General features: G+C 33.0%; 1 protein-coding gene across 1 annotated transcript in view; it reads right to left on the bottom strand.

Annotated features, from left to right (window-relative positions):
- Positions 1-15,199, bottom strand: part of msi (RNA-binding protein musashi) — a 631,163-nt gene that overhangs the window by 602,637 nt on the left and 13,327 nt on the right. The gene's annotated exons all lie outside the window — the stretch shown is intronic.

Raw genomic sequence — 15,199 nt, 5'->3', positions numbered from 1 at the left:
GCACGATTGCTCCAGTTTACTACAAAATACACACACGTTTATATATATATAGCATTCATGCCGAGTATTCTCTCTTCTATTTCCTTCCCACGTTGTTCGCCTTAGCCACAGGAGTAACCAAAACCCCTCGCTCCACTATTCCTATTATGATAAAAACCTAGAAAGGTCTGCACGCGACATCTCAGCTCGGTTCATCTTATCGATATTGCACGCCACCAGCCCTATACATGTACACCCCCATACTAATCTTTCTCCTACTCCTGCTGTACGTATAAACTTATACATTCTTCGTCTCCTCATTCCTTGCTGTGTTTTTTTTGTTCATGTCCAATGCAGGTTTTGTGACTTATGGGAATGGCTTCACTACTTTTAAAAGAGAACTTAATATGCTATATTTTGATGGTAAAACAGTATTATACTGCTCTCTTAAAATTCTTAATTACGAGTATATATTATTATTAGTTGAGTAAATCATGCGAAAGCTTTATTTAATGTCTACTTACATAATAAAATGCATTAAAGCTAGCTATTACATCTATTATTCCTTTAAAATTAAAAATGCAGTGGGTTATTATTCAGGCAAAAGATAATGCCTAGGTCTCTAATAAAATGCTCAACATTTTAGCATGCATTGTTTGATCGTGTTCGATTTAATTGTAGTCACAGTGAGCGTTGACGGTACGGAGAAGAACTTTAGAATGAAAGAATTTGGGTTATTTGAATGTTGGAGGGTCTTACGGAGCTCCACAAGTTTGGCCTCATAAGTTTCGATGAAGCTTTGTAATAGTTTGGGTAGAGCAGAATAACTTAAATTCTGCACTATTTTTGGCACAAACCGACTATCTAGTTCTCCTTAATGATGTAGCCAAAGTAGTCTACCAGTTAATTGCGGTGAAATCGTGCCTAAACTTCGAGTAAGTCTATTATTTACTAGCGCAGACCGGTTTAGGGAGCTTGAGCTTAGTAAAACCAAGCTATGGGATGTTTGCGGTCATCATGGATCGGGCAATAAGTTGAGATACAATCTGGCAAAAAGAAAACAGCCTGAAGGGTGGTTATCTCAGACATTGCCTTTTCTCATCGACCATTGTCACTATCGGCACTGAGAAGAGAACACATGTAACAGCCTCTAACAATGAAACTGCGCGTTTTCTGGGGTCTTAAAAAAGGTCGAGGTAACTTTTGTTGTAGTTATCTCAGTGAACTGACCCTAGCGGAGGATCGTTTCGAAAGAAATTCCCCATTTTCTCTGGCCAAAAGGCTGTGATGTCTAGGTACAGGCGTATAGAAAGAAAGTTCCTTAGTGTTTAGTTGAAAACGCCAAAAAGACCTCTAATTTAAGGCAAAACTGACCCTTCTTTGGCTTTTTTTGCGTCACACATTGAAAAATATAGATGAAAATTAAACTATTACCAACTGTTCACTTAAAACTCTTCTTTTCTCTTCTGTCAGAGACAGGAAGCCTCATAAATTTTATTTCCTGCGCAAAATGAGTTTTGAAAATGCGATAAGGATGAAATACTTTCCTTACAGTCCTAAGAAGGAAGTAATCATTAACTTGCCGTAGACATATCCTCATTTTACTACGAGTAGAAGTAACTATTAACAAGAATTCCTCAAACATCTAAATTTTTTACAGTCTTGCCCTTTCTATGAATGCAGGAATAAAAAAGTACCTTTAAAAAGTAATGCAAGAACCTCTTGCTGTCAGCCTCTTTCTGTATAATTATATAAAGAAACAAATATAATCCACTATTTCGGTTTCTAACTCTTAATAAATCTTTGGCTTGCAGAATTCTTCAAAGAAAAAGCAATAAAACAAAATTAATGGCGGATCGTTTTATTTTAATTTTGTTATTATTGAAATTATTTTTTTGAATTTGCTCATTTCTGGGCAAGGCTCATGTTCATAGGGTTTAAATGATTATTAAGTCAGATGAAGTCGTGTGATTGTTCATCCCAAAATTTTGATTCTTTCCTGTAATTATTACTACCGTTCACCCATTTTATATTTTTCTAATCCATATTGAATAACCTTTTATTTAATCCATCTTAGCTCCCATGTTCACTGTTTACTCTTGATAAAATCAAAGTTCTTATCAAGATCTGGAGATCTAACCCCTACTTTCAACTATTAAATTAAGTTTTTAAAATTAAGTATTCAACCAATTTTTATGAAAACTGCCCGCTGTTGTTAAAAAACCAAAGCATAAATTTAAAAGACTCCTCTTCTATTAAAGATATGAGAGTGTGAAGCTGTAAAGAATAGCTAGGGCTCACTCGACAGATAGCCAACCCACCTCATTTTCGACGGATCATTAATTGTTTGTTCTTTCTTTGATCAGCTCTAATTAATTGTTAGTTTTATGGACCGATAAATTAGATTGTTAGAATAAAATCGACATTTATTTGAATTTAGATTGTCTATTTATATGTAAATATTTATGTACGTAAGGAAATTACTCGCAATATTTATTACTGATCCTTTAAAATTCCTTCTTTTTTCGAAAAAAATTTTCCTCATATTTCCTTGAAAACCCCAACAAACTTTTATTTTTTCAAGACTAAAGAGGATTAAAAAAAATAAGTCCATCAGTTTTTTCAAGCATCAAACAAAGTTGTAAAGTTTACTTTCTTTTTTCGATTTTACATGGCCAACAAAATGTTCGAAGTATGCTTTTTTAAAACCACATTAAGCTTTGGGTAACTTTTAATAATTTATTATTATATTTATTAAAGACTTGGGCGTTTGCTGTTATAAAAATGAATTAGAATTAAGACAGAATCATTTTTTTTATATTTTAAACTAACTTGTAATCTTCGATAGAAATTACCCGACTTTAAATATATATTTTTTGATTGAACAATAGTTATTTTAACAAGTGTGGAAAGTTGTACTTTTCCTCACGCGAGGCAGGGTTCGCACGCACGAGCGAGCGAAGCGATGCGAGTGCAAGTGCAAATTGCCGAGTGTGAGGAAAATACTTTACACTAGAGTTAAATATTATATTTTTTCTGCAACCATTTATTACCTAATAAAATTAAAAATTTCATTTTTACAGTCTACAAAAAGTAATTTATTTATTATAAACATTTATTGTTATATTACAATTATTTACATTACTTACGTATTTACATTACTTATTACATTTTCTGCTGTTTCTTTTATTGATGGAGGAGTGTTTTCTAAACAGGAATCACTAGAATCCATTTTAAATTTCTATAAGGTAACACTATAACCTTTTTAACTGTTATAATTAAAAATATCTAATTATTTATTAAAGTATTATTTTTATTTCTATATTCCTTTCAATTTTTATTTTATTTTTTAATATTCGTTTTTTAATTATTTAGTTACGTTAAATAAGCTTATTAGAGTTTTACAGAAAATATTTATGTTAATAACAAAACTTCTTATATCAAGGAAGCACAATAAAGTTTTTCCACTCACTTGTGCGGAAAGTGACACTAATGGGAATTTCCCCCCACTAGTGTGGGAAGTTGGGCATTACACAGCTGATTTTAATTGAGTAATGAGAACTTCCCTACATGGTTGCAGAAAAATTTAATTATTGATATTAAAAAAGAGCTTTCAGTAAAGAATACAGGAGAGCGTGGATTAAATAAATATCGTAAATTCATTTATTTGAATTCCATATTATGATTATGATTAGCTTAACTGTGCTTTTTGTTTATTTTGAGATGAGATGGTCTAAAGTTTAACGCAGAATTTGTATTTGTTTTTTATTGTTCCAGGATCCCCTTCATTTGAAATTGTTCCTATTCTCATCCAGTTTATAGCTAAGATGTTGGTTCCCTTGCAATTATCATCTCTTCTAGTCCATTACCGCATTTAATACGATGAAAAAAAAGTTTGAAATCTGACATCTTGCAAAATTATTTTATTTTTTATACAACCTAACGATTTTAACAATTTTGTTTTTTTGTTAAAGATAAAAAAGAATTCTGTCAAAAAAAGGTATCAAGTTTTCTTTCAGAATGCTGGCTGACACGTGTGACAAATTAACAAAATGACAAGTGTCGCTGTGTCACATTTATACATATATATATCGTATATCTTCTAGGTTCTTCTAGCCGAAATATCGTACATGCACCAACTATACGTATATCTAATAAGGTCTTGTTAAATTGTCACAATTTTTCCATCCCCAGTTTTTCTGGACATTATAATAATTGTTTTACTAAATTCACTTTTTTCTAATCTTTCTCTTTCATACTCTGATTCTAACTTCCTTTGTCAATTAATTCTTTGATTATTTTAACTTTTTTTTCTATTACCTAGATAATAATTCAGAGCCAGTCTTTTCATTATGAGTTTTTTAAGATTGTTCTTACAGTAAGTTTGTTAGGTTTGTTAAGTTTGTTATTGGTAAGTTTATTGCTTTACAAAAAAAACAATCAAACAAACAAATTAATGCTGAATACTCAAATACAGTACAACCTCGATTAACCGGCCCTCGGTTAACCGGGATTCAGATTAACCGGGATCATGTTGAGTCATCATAAGGAACACCTAATTTTTTGTCTTCCGATGTAACATAATTGGTAGGCGTGGCAGCAACTCTTTTATATCTGATTTTCTTGAAGGGTCATTATGTATGTATGTAAAAACCCAAAATATGGTGCCATTAGTACTGAATTTCTTGGGATTTTCCACGAAGTTGATCTCTCTGGGACGAAACGGCTTTTTAATTTAAATACTTTCACATAGACATCTCACTGATGAGTCTACCTATGCACCCGTATAATACATACGAGGGTCGTTTGAAAAGTCCGTGCAAAAATAAAAACTACTTAGTTTTTTTTGGTAAACCTTTTTTATTTTTCAACATAGTCTCCTTTTAGGCTTATACACTTCGTCCAACGCTGCTCTAGTTTGTTGATCCCTTCCGAATAATAGGATTTGTCCAAGTCTGAAAAATAGCTATTCGTTTCTGCAATCACCTCCTCGTTTGAATGAAATCTTTTTCCCGCCAGCCATTTCTTCATATTGGGGAACAAATATTAGTCCGAGGGAGCCAAGTCTGGAGAATAGGGGGGATGTGAAACGAGTTGGAACCCTATTTCCATTAATTTTGCGACCACAACTGTGAGAAAAGGACTGTTTTGTGGGCCAATCGTGGGCGTTTTTCTTGCAGCTCGGTTTTCAAACGGTCCAATAACGATGAATAATATGCACCTGTAATAGTTTTACCCTTTTCCAGATAGTCGATGAGGATTATTCCTTGCGAATCCCAAAAAGACAGTCGCCATAATCTTTCCGGCCGAAGGAACGGTCTTCGCCCATATGGCCACTCCGAAAATTTTGAAACCACTTATAAACTGTTCTAATCGAAGGTGCAGAGTCACCATAATGTTTATCAAGCTTCTCTTTAGTCTCCTGAGGCGTTTTGCCTTTCATAAAGTAGTGTTTAATCCACACACGAAATTCTTTTTTTCGTCCATTTTTTGAAAATCACTCGACTTCCTCGATTCAAACGAATGCCAAACACAAAGAAATAGACCGATCTGGCTGAAAATTGGTGTGTGTTCTTCCAAGAGATGCTACTAACTAAACATAACCTCGATACGCGCCAGTAGTGCTATCTCTCTGACTTTGCACGGACTTTTCAAACGACCCTCGTACATACTTCTAGTACTGAGTATTCGGTTTAACCGTGATTTCAGTTTTACCGGGATGAGTATAGCCAGAGGTCAGCGCCCGGTTAATCGAGCTTGTACTGTATAGTTCATAATTAGCCATAATAAATTAACCATATTTCGGTGAAATTGATGTCAGCTGGATACGAACCTGAGATCTCCGCGGGCTTACAGGTTTTCTTAATTGGTTGAACTCGTGAAAGAAAATAAATAGTATTAACTGATGTATTAGCTTTTCCCTCTTATAATCGCCTACAGATTTTTTTTGTAACAATAAATAGTTATTTATGAGAAATAATTTCTTACGAAAGAGAAATCAGTATATTCTCAGATTTGTTCTAAACAATTTTGTTAAAAATATTTATCATCTACCTCGTCTAACTCCCAGTCACTTCATTAGATTGGAAACTGGTCTCCCTCATCCAGAGACTGAAGTAGTGAAAAGAATGGTCTCTTGGTACAATAAAATACAAAATATGACTGACCAGCGGTTACCAAAAATTGTATTTAATGCTTTAAAAGTAGTCGATAGTAGCAATTATAATAATGTAAATTATAACTGGTATACCCAACTCAAGAACAAATTATTGCCTGTTGGTTCAGAACATATTTTAGAATTAAACTCCAGCCTTTCTAGAATTGAAATAAACAATATTGACGAGCGATTCTATAACCATTTGTTGTCCTCTGATATCGACAGGGCCATTCATTCAAATTATAATAAAGACTTTAGACATTTTAGCTCTCTAAAGGGTGGTGAAGATTACTTTGAATTTAGATGTTCTAATAAAAAGCATAGATTGGTTTCTCAAATTCGACTATCTAATTTTGATTCGCCCTCTTTTTATGTTAATAATGAATGTATCAAGTTAAACAGTTTGGAAATATGCCCGATTTGCAATTCTTGTAAACCCGAGAATTTATTGCATTTTTTAATAGAATGCGCTATGTATAATGACCCTAGGAACAGATATCTATGTAAGTACATTAGTAAAAATTTCCCTAATATTACAAATTTGCACAACTTATTAACAATTAATTCTAAAGAAAAACTAAATAACATTTATTATTTTGCATTAGAAGCTTTAAAAATACGACAGCCAATATTATTGTAATAAGTAACTTAATGAAACATGTGTGCTTCTACTATTATTGTCATTATTATTATTCTTACTTCAACAATAGTTATTTTCGTACTCTGCCCTGTCAAACTTAATAAGAAGTGCAAAAACTAAAATTGAGAATCTTAGGTTGTCATGTTTGTTTAGCCTATTTTCTATAATATTATTGTATTTTTTATCTATCTTTCTTTTTTCCTTGTTTTTTGTTTTTAGTTTTTTTTTTTCAGTTTTCCAGTGATGTAAATTTTCTTTTATAATTATTGCAAGAATTACTTTTATTTCCTAGCTTTGTTTAAAAAAAATTATAACCAGACCCATTTGTAAAGAGTGTAGCTCTGAAAGCAAATAAATTTTATTCTATTCTATTTCGGTGAAATTGATGTCAGCTGGATACGAACCTGAGATCTCCGCGGGCTTACAGGTTTTCTTAATTGGTTGAACTCGTGAAAGAAAATAAATAGTATTAACTGATGTATTAGCTTTTCCCTCTTATAATCGCCTACAGATTTTTTTTGTAACAATAAATAGTTATTTATGAGAAATAATTTCTTACGAAAGAGAAATCAGTATATTCTCAGATTTGTGGTGTAAAATTAAAGACAAATTGTTGATACAAATTTTATTATCTGTTGGAATTTTCATCTCATTACTAGTACGTAATTACAGTAAAACAACTCATTGTTGTTACCTTAATAAAGTGGCAATTACCTTTTATGCCGCCATTAATAGTAACACTCGACGATTCTCCCGCTTGAAAACTGATTCAAATGGAATTTAATTCTTCTAATTCATCGCAATAACAAATTTCCAAAGTATGAGAAAACCGTCTATTTTAAATAAATAAATATTTGGCTTAATTATATTGCGAGAAAATGCGACCATTCAGTTAGTTTTTTCTCCTTTTTAAAAGAATAAATTAAAATTAAACATTTGGTTAATTAAAAAAAAAGTTAATTGAAGTTTAGTTTACTGGCTTCAATTACAACTTTCTTTTCTCTCTTTTTTATGGGCAGAGTGCTTACAAGATTTAATTAAATATAATTACGTTATGAAAAATTTTTAATACAAATTGGCATCGCTAGAAAAGTTCCTGTTTGGGAGTTGAACTAAAGACTCACTAAATGCATTTTATTTACAACACTGTGAGTTACACATCAATCTATCGTATGAACTATCATAGAAACTGAAAAAGCTTGAAGACGATTCTAAAGTAATAACTGACGCATTTGGTATCGTTTATTATAATTATTATCATAGAAAATGAATTAGATTCCCACAAGATATTCTAGGTTTGAATCCACCTACCATCAAGTGGTTTTTAAAAGCTTTCAGCTCATTCACTGAGTGCCACACTCAGTCCATGAGCAGACAAGATAGAAGACACACCAACCCTTTAATGATGAAAAATATTACATTGTCAATTAGCCCTGAAGATGACCTATTTTCTAGGTCGGAAAGCTCGGCATAATAAAAATACATATTGACTGAAACTGGCAGTTACTTTTTCATCCTATTGAAACTATGAATCAGTCACCGAAAATAATGAACAGCAATTACAGATTTTACTCAATGCTGCTCATATTTCAATCTTTAAATGGTGTAGAAATTTCAACTTAACCTTTTTGCCTTTGCCATTTTAGCTTCGACCTCAAAACTAGATAACCGTGACAAAACAAGTAGAAATCTAGCCGAACTGGAACTCAATTTGGTATTTTTCCATTGTTATTTACCTTACAATTTCCAACAGAAGGCTACCCTTTAAGTATATTTTAGCTTTGGTCTCAAAACTAGATAACCGTGACAAAACAAGTAGAAATCTAGTCGAACTGGAACTCAATTTGGTATTTTTCCATTGTTATTTACCTTACAATTTCCAACAGAAGGCTACCCTTTAAGTATATTTTAGCTTTGGTCTCAAAACTAGATAACCGTGACAAAACAAGTAGAAATCTAGTCGAACTGGAACCCAATTCGGTATTTTTCCATTGTTATTTACCTTACAATTTCCAACAGAAGGCTACCCTTTAAGTATATTTTAGCTTTGGTCTCAAAACTAGATAACCGTGACAAAACAAGTAGAAATCTAGCCGAACTGGAACTCAATTTGGTATTTTTCCATTGTTATTTACCTTACAATTTCCAACAGAAGGCTACCCTTTAAGTATATTTTAGCTTTGGTCTCAAAACTAGATAACCGTGACAAAACAAGTAGAAATCTAGTCGAACTGGAACTCAATTTGGTATTTTTCCATTGTTATTTACCTTACAATTTCCAACAGAAGGCTACCCTTTAAGTATATTTTAGCTTTGGTCTCAAAACTAGATAACGTGTGACAAAACAAGTAGAAATCTAGCCGAACTGGAACTCAATTTGGTATTTTTCCATTGTTATTTACCTTACAATTTCCAACAGAAGGCTACCCTTTAAGTATATTTTAGCTTTGGTCTCAAAACTAGATAACCGTGACAAAACAAGTAGAAATCTAGTCGAACTGGAACCCAATTCGGTATTTTTCCGTTCTAATTTACCTTAAAATTTCTCAAAGAAGGCTACCCTTTGTGTATATTTTAGCTTTGGTCTCAAAACTAGATAACAGAGACAAAACAAGTAGAAATCTAGTCGAACTGGAACCCAATTCGGTATTTTTCCGTTCTAATTTACCTTAAAATTTCTCAAAGAAGGCTACCCTTTATGTATATTTTAACTTTGGTCCCAAAACTAGATAACAGAAACAAAACAAGTGGAAATCTAGTCGAACTGGAACCCAATTCGGTATTTTTCCGTTCTAATTTACCTTAAAATTTCTCAAAGAAGGCTACCCTTTATGTATATTTTAGCTTTGGTCTCAAAACTAGATAACAGAGACAAAACAAGTAGAAATCTAGTCGAACTGGAACCCAATTCGGTACTTTTCCGTTCTAATTTACCTTAAAATTTCTCAAAGAAGGCTACCCTTTATGTATATTTTAGCTTTGGTCTCAAAACTAGATAACAGAGACAAAACAAGTAGAAATCTAGTCGAACTGGAACCCAATTCGGTATTTTTCCGTTCTAATTTACCTTAAAATTTCTCAAAGAAGGCTACCCTTTATGTATATTTTAGCTTTGGTCTCAAAACTAGATAACAGAGACAAAACAAGTAGAAATCTAGTCAAACTGGAACCCAATTCGGTATTTTTCCGTTCTAATTTACCTTAAAATTTCTCAAAGAAGGCTACCCTTTATGTATATTTTAGCTTTGGTCTCAAAACTAGATAACAGAGACAAAACAAGTAGAAATCTAGTCGAACTGGAACCCAATTCGGTATTTTTCCGTTCTAATTTACCTTAAAATTTCTCAAAGAAGGCTACCCTTTATGTATATTTTAGCTTTGGTCTCAAAACTAGATAACAGAGACAAAACAAGTAGAAATCTAGTCGAACTGGAACTCAATTTGGTATTTTTCCATTGTTATTTACCTTTCATTTACTAAAAGAAGGCTACCCTTTATGTATATTTTAGTTTTGGTCCCAAAACAAGATAACAGTGACAAAACAAGTAGAAATCTAGTCGAACTGGAACTCAATTTGGTATTTTTCCATTGTTATTTACCTTACATTTACCAAAAGAAGGCTACCCTTTATGTATATTTTAGTTTTGGTCCCAAAACAAGATAACAGAGACAAAACAAGTAGAAATCTAGTCGAACTGGAACCCAATTCGGTATTTTTCCGTTCTAATTTACCTTAAAATTTCTCAAAGAAGGCTACCCTTTATGTATATTTTAGCTTTGGTCTCAAAACTAGATAACAGAGACAAAACAAGTAGAAATCTAGTCGAACTGGAACCTAATTCGGTATTTTTCCGTTCTAATTTACCTTAAAATTTCTCAAAGAAGGCTACCCTTTATGTATATTTTAGCTTTGGTCTCAAAACTAGATAACAGAGACAAAACAAGTAGAAATCTAGTCGAACTGGAACTCAATTTGGTATTTTTCCATTGTTATTTACCTTTCATTTACTAAAAGAAGGCTACCCTTTATGTATATTTTAGTTTTGGTCCCAAAACAAGATAACAGTGACAAAACAAGTAGAAATCTAGTCGAACTGGAACTCAATTTGGTATTTTTCCATTGTTATTTACCTTACATTTACCAAAAGAAGGCTACCCTTTATGTATATTTTAGTTTTGGTCCCAAAACAAGATAACAGAGACAAAACAAGTAGAAATCTAGTCGAACTGGAACCCAATTCGGTATTTTTCCGTTCTAATTTACCTTAAAATTTCTCAAAGAAGGCGACCCATTGTGTATATTTTAGCTTTGGTCCCAAAACAAGATAACAGAGACAAAACAAGTAGAAATCTAGTCGAACTGGAACCCAATTCGGTATTTTTCCGTTCTAATTTACCTTAAAATTTCTCAAAGAAGGCTACCCTTTATGTATATTTTAGCTTTGGTTTCAAAACTAGATAACAGTGACAAAACAAGTAGAAATCTAGTCGAACTGGAACCCAATTCGGTATTTTTCCGTTCTAATTTACCTTAAAATTTCTCAAAGAAGGCTACCCTTTGTGTATAATTTTGCTTTCATCCCAAAACTAGATAACAGTGACAAAACAAGTAGAAATCTAGACGAACCCAATTTGTTATTTTTCCGTTTTATTTTACATTTCATTTCCCAAAAGAAGCCTACCCTTATGTTTACTTTAGCTATGGCTTCCAAAATAGTTACAGTGACAATACAAGTAGAAATCTAGGCGAACTGGAACCCAATATGGTCTTTCTCCGTTGAATTTTACCTTACTTGGCTTTTAATCAAACCTTATATTTAACTTTTAAACTATAAGTTTTGGTTATGGATTATATTCTAAATTTGATCAAAAGTAGAAATATTGTTCCTCTGACTGCCATAATCTGAAATTTAAAAGGGACTGTCTAGAATATAAGGGATCCCCTTTTTTAGGATCTGTTTTAGTCCCTCCGTACGCAGATGGCAGTGCAGTGAATTTTGGAAGTCATTAAGTGATGAAGCTTTCTTCTTTATATGTCTACTAACTGGTCTCTACTCAACCGCGAACTCTTCTTCACTAGTGAATTCTGTCTTAAACTAAATTTCAGAGTCTTCTTGCAACCTCCAGCTTGAAGTAAAATTGTTTCAACATCACGTTTCTCTTCCTCTGTGATTACAGAATGTCATTAGGCTAACTTTTAGCTACCAATTTCGGGTAGGTTATCAGTTCTATCCGTGGAACAGCTTTTCGTTCTTCGAGAGATTTGGGAATCACATTCTGTTAGTGGTAACGAGACACTGTCTGGTGGTTGCATTACCAAATTTTTGAGGGATACCCCTTTTTTTTTTTTAGAAGCGACTGGACTGGGCTAGGAATGCTAAACTGACGTGTCAATGCAGCGCTAACAATGTATAAACCTGTCCCTGCCACGCTTTCAACCGAAAAAACAACAAAAAAGTTCCCTACAGCTTAACAATTGCTTAAACTTTCATATTGATTTTAATGACGGGGGGGCTTGTCAGAACAAACAATTGTGCAAATATTGACCGCCAGTCTATTGTTCCTCTTTTCATGTAAAGTAAAGTTTGTTTCCAAATTTTAATAATTTTCCAGCACAAAAGAGACATGAAACAAAGATTAGAAAAATTGAATAGGAAATTGAATGATAATCGCGGAAATTCCAAATGTATTCAAATCCCTAAAGATAATATCCTGTATTGTAAAGTTAGAAGTAGCGTTGCCCTCTGACACTAACTTCCTGAAACTTAGAACTCGATTATTCTCAAAACATTGTTATACAGTCGAGGATAGTTTATTCTTCTTCAGAATAATGCTAGCTGTATTATACAGCACAATATTATTAGAATAAAGTTTTATAATTCGAAGCGGTAAATGCTTTGAAGTACTTTTAGTTTCCATGTTTTAACAACATTCGTTTAAACTATCTAATTAATATTTTATATTAATTTAGCTTTTTTAATTTTGGCAAACACTTTTAATAAAAAATCTTACTTTTCATTGATCAGAATGAAAAGATTGTGTCCTAAAATTTCAGAATAAAGAATCTTTTCAAGATTCATTTTATAATTTATCTTCAAAAGACAATGTACGTATGTCACTTGGTAGTTACAGTTCTGAAAGGAATATCTTTTTTTTGTTCTGCTCATTTCTATAACTAATTTTTCTTCCGCTATTTAGTCGGTTAGAGCAAGTATTGTAACGTATCAAACTAACGAAATTGATAGTTTCATAAAAGATATTTTTTTGAAAACTTAAAAACAAGTATCTATATTGGATGTTTAGATTTAGATATAGCTGTCATTCCGTTTTTTGACTATCGTTTAACAATAATCCGCCATCAGGTAGATTCAAAGGCTTTTCTGAAAGTTCTTTTTTTAATAACGCATTTTTTGTTTCGAAAATTTAAGAAACTGCATGCTACAACCACAGCCTTCTTTTAAAAGTATTCCCGGGGAATCGGACATATGTTCCATAAACTGGGAATACGAGGTGTTACTATTAAATAACGAGATTGATGCTGCTATATAAGAACTATGCATGCGCCAAATCCTAACGACCGACAGCTGAGCAGCGTAAAGCCTTCTCTTTCGATAGCAGTGTCTCACGTGTTTGTAGAGAAATCTGTCTGATCGGAACCGTCGTTTGTGTACTAGAGGTGTTAGTTTCGTTTTGCCGAAAACATGATACTACACATGTAGTAGAGCAACGAATTGACGTGAAATTTCACATGAAACTGGGTAAATCCGCTACTGAAACTTATCTTTTATTATAAGAAGTTTATGGCGATGAATGTTTATCACGTGCGCGAGTTTTTGAGCGTTTCCAAGATGGCCGAGAAGACGTCGGATATGATGACCGCCCTGGTCGCCCTTCCACGTCCAAAACGGATGAAAATATCAATTATAATTAATCAACATTACTACCGTGAGGTGCTTGCTCAACTCCGTGAAAGAGTAAGGAAAAAACTACCCGATTTGTGGAAGAACAAGTCATGGGTTCTCCACCAAAGACAACGCGCCAGCTCACACTGTATTGCCTGTCAAGACGTTTCTAGCCAGTTTTAAGCCATCCGCCTTATTCGCCTGACCTGACCCCCCATGTGACTTTTATCTGTTCCCCAAAGTCAAATCTGCATTAAAAGAAACACCGATTTCAGTCCTTTAAAGCTGTGAAAGAAAAAGCGGCAAGTGTCATGCAGGAGCTGACAGAAAAAGACCTCCAGCACTGTTTCGAACAATGGTAAATCCGCATAAAATAAAATGTTTTACAGCAATAGTCTCGTTATTTAACAGCCGAAAAAGCGGCAAGCGTCATGCAGGAGCTGACAGAAAAAGACCTCCAGCACTGTTTCGAACAATGGTAAATCCGCATAAAATAAAATGTTTTACAGCAATAGTCTCGTTATTTAACAGCCGAAAAAGCGGCAAGCGTCATGCAGGAGCTGACAGAAAAAGACCTCCAGCACTGTTTCGAACAATGGTAAATCCGCATAAAATAAAATGTTTTACAGCAATAGTCTCGTTATTTAACAGCCATACCTCGTATATTTTTTTAACTAGAATTAATAAATCAAAACATTTTTTAAATTATTGGTAATCAATAGTTTTAAATGACAGTAAATGATTTATTAGAAATTTACTGGCTGTCGATGTTTTTTGAAAGATTCTTGTTGAAAACTGGGTGAAGAAGGAGGAATGTTGGTGTTGATAGCGGTGTTTGTTGAGGGATCTACTCTGTCAGGCTATGGATGCAAGGCTACCTTTAGGCTTATGATTTATTGATGGATTTCATCACGAACAACTCAGTTGAATATATATCTATATTCTAGGCATAATATCCTGCCAATAATGCCAGAATTAATATTATATTTCTTATTAAAATGTATCTTAATAAAATAGAATATTAAACGTTATATTTACTTCTACTGGCTCTCATCTGTCGTAGGAAGTAATGCAATCGTATATATATATGCTTCTTCTTCTTCTTCTTCTTTTATAATTTCACTTCTCTTCAACGATGTTTAACACAGTTCCTCACAGTTAATTCTGGTAATAAAAACACAGTTATTATTGCTTTAATCGATGATTACTTTCAGCCCAAGAAGACATCGAAGAACAAACTACTGAACTTTAAAGAATATTTTCTTATAATGAAGCAGGTACCAGAGTGAAAATAGTAATTCAATACAACTGCATAAAACAAGTGATTACTACAGCGATGTTCCTTACATAATTAGGAAACAGCTGTCCTTTGAGAACCTCCAGCAACATTAGCTACTTTAATGCAGAGAAATTAAGATCTTTCAACCATTGCTAGAAACTAATTAGGAACATTATTCAGTAAATAGCTGATTGAAGACGAACAAAACTAGAAACTGACGAGAATGAATCTACCTTTAGTCT

This window comes from Rhodnius prolixus, unplaced genomic scaffold, assembly GCF_049639745.1.
Source record: "Rhodnius prolixus isolate KJV_2025 unplaced genomic scaffold, Rpr scaffold_6, whole genome shotgun sequence".
NCBI classification, from domain to species: domain Eukaryota; kingdom Metazoa; phylum Arthropoda; class Insecta; order Hemiptera; family Reduviidae; genus Rhodnius; species Rhodnius prolixus.
This window is presented reverse-complemented; position numbering and strand designations above follow the sequence as displayed.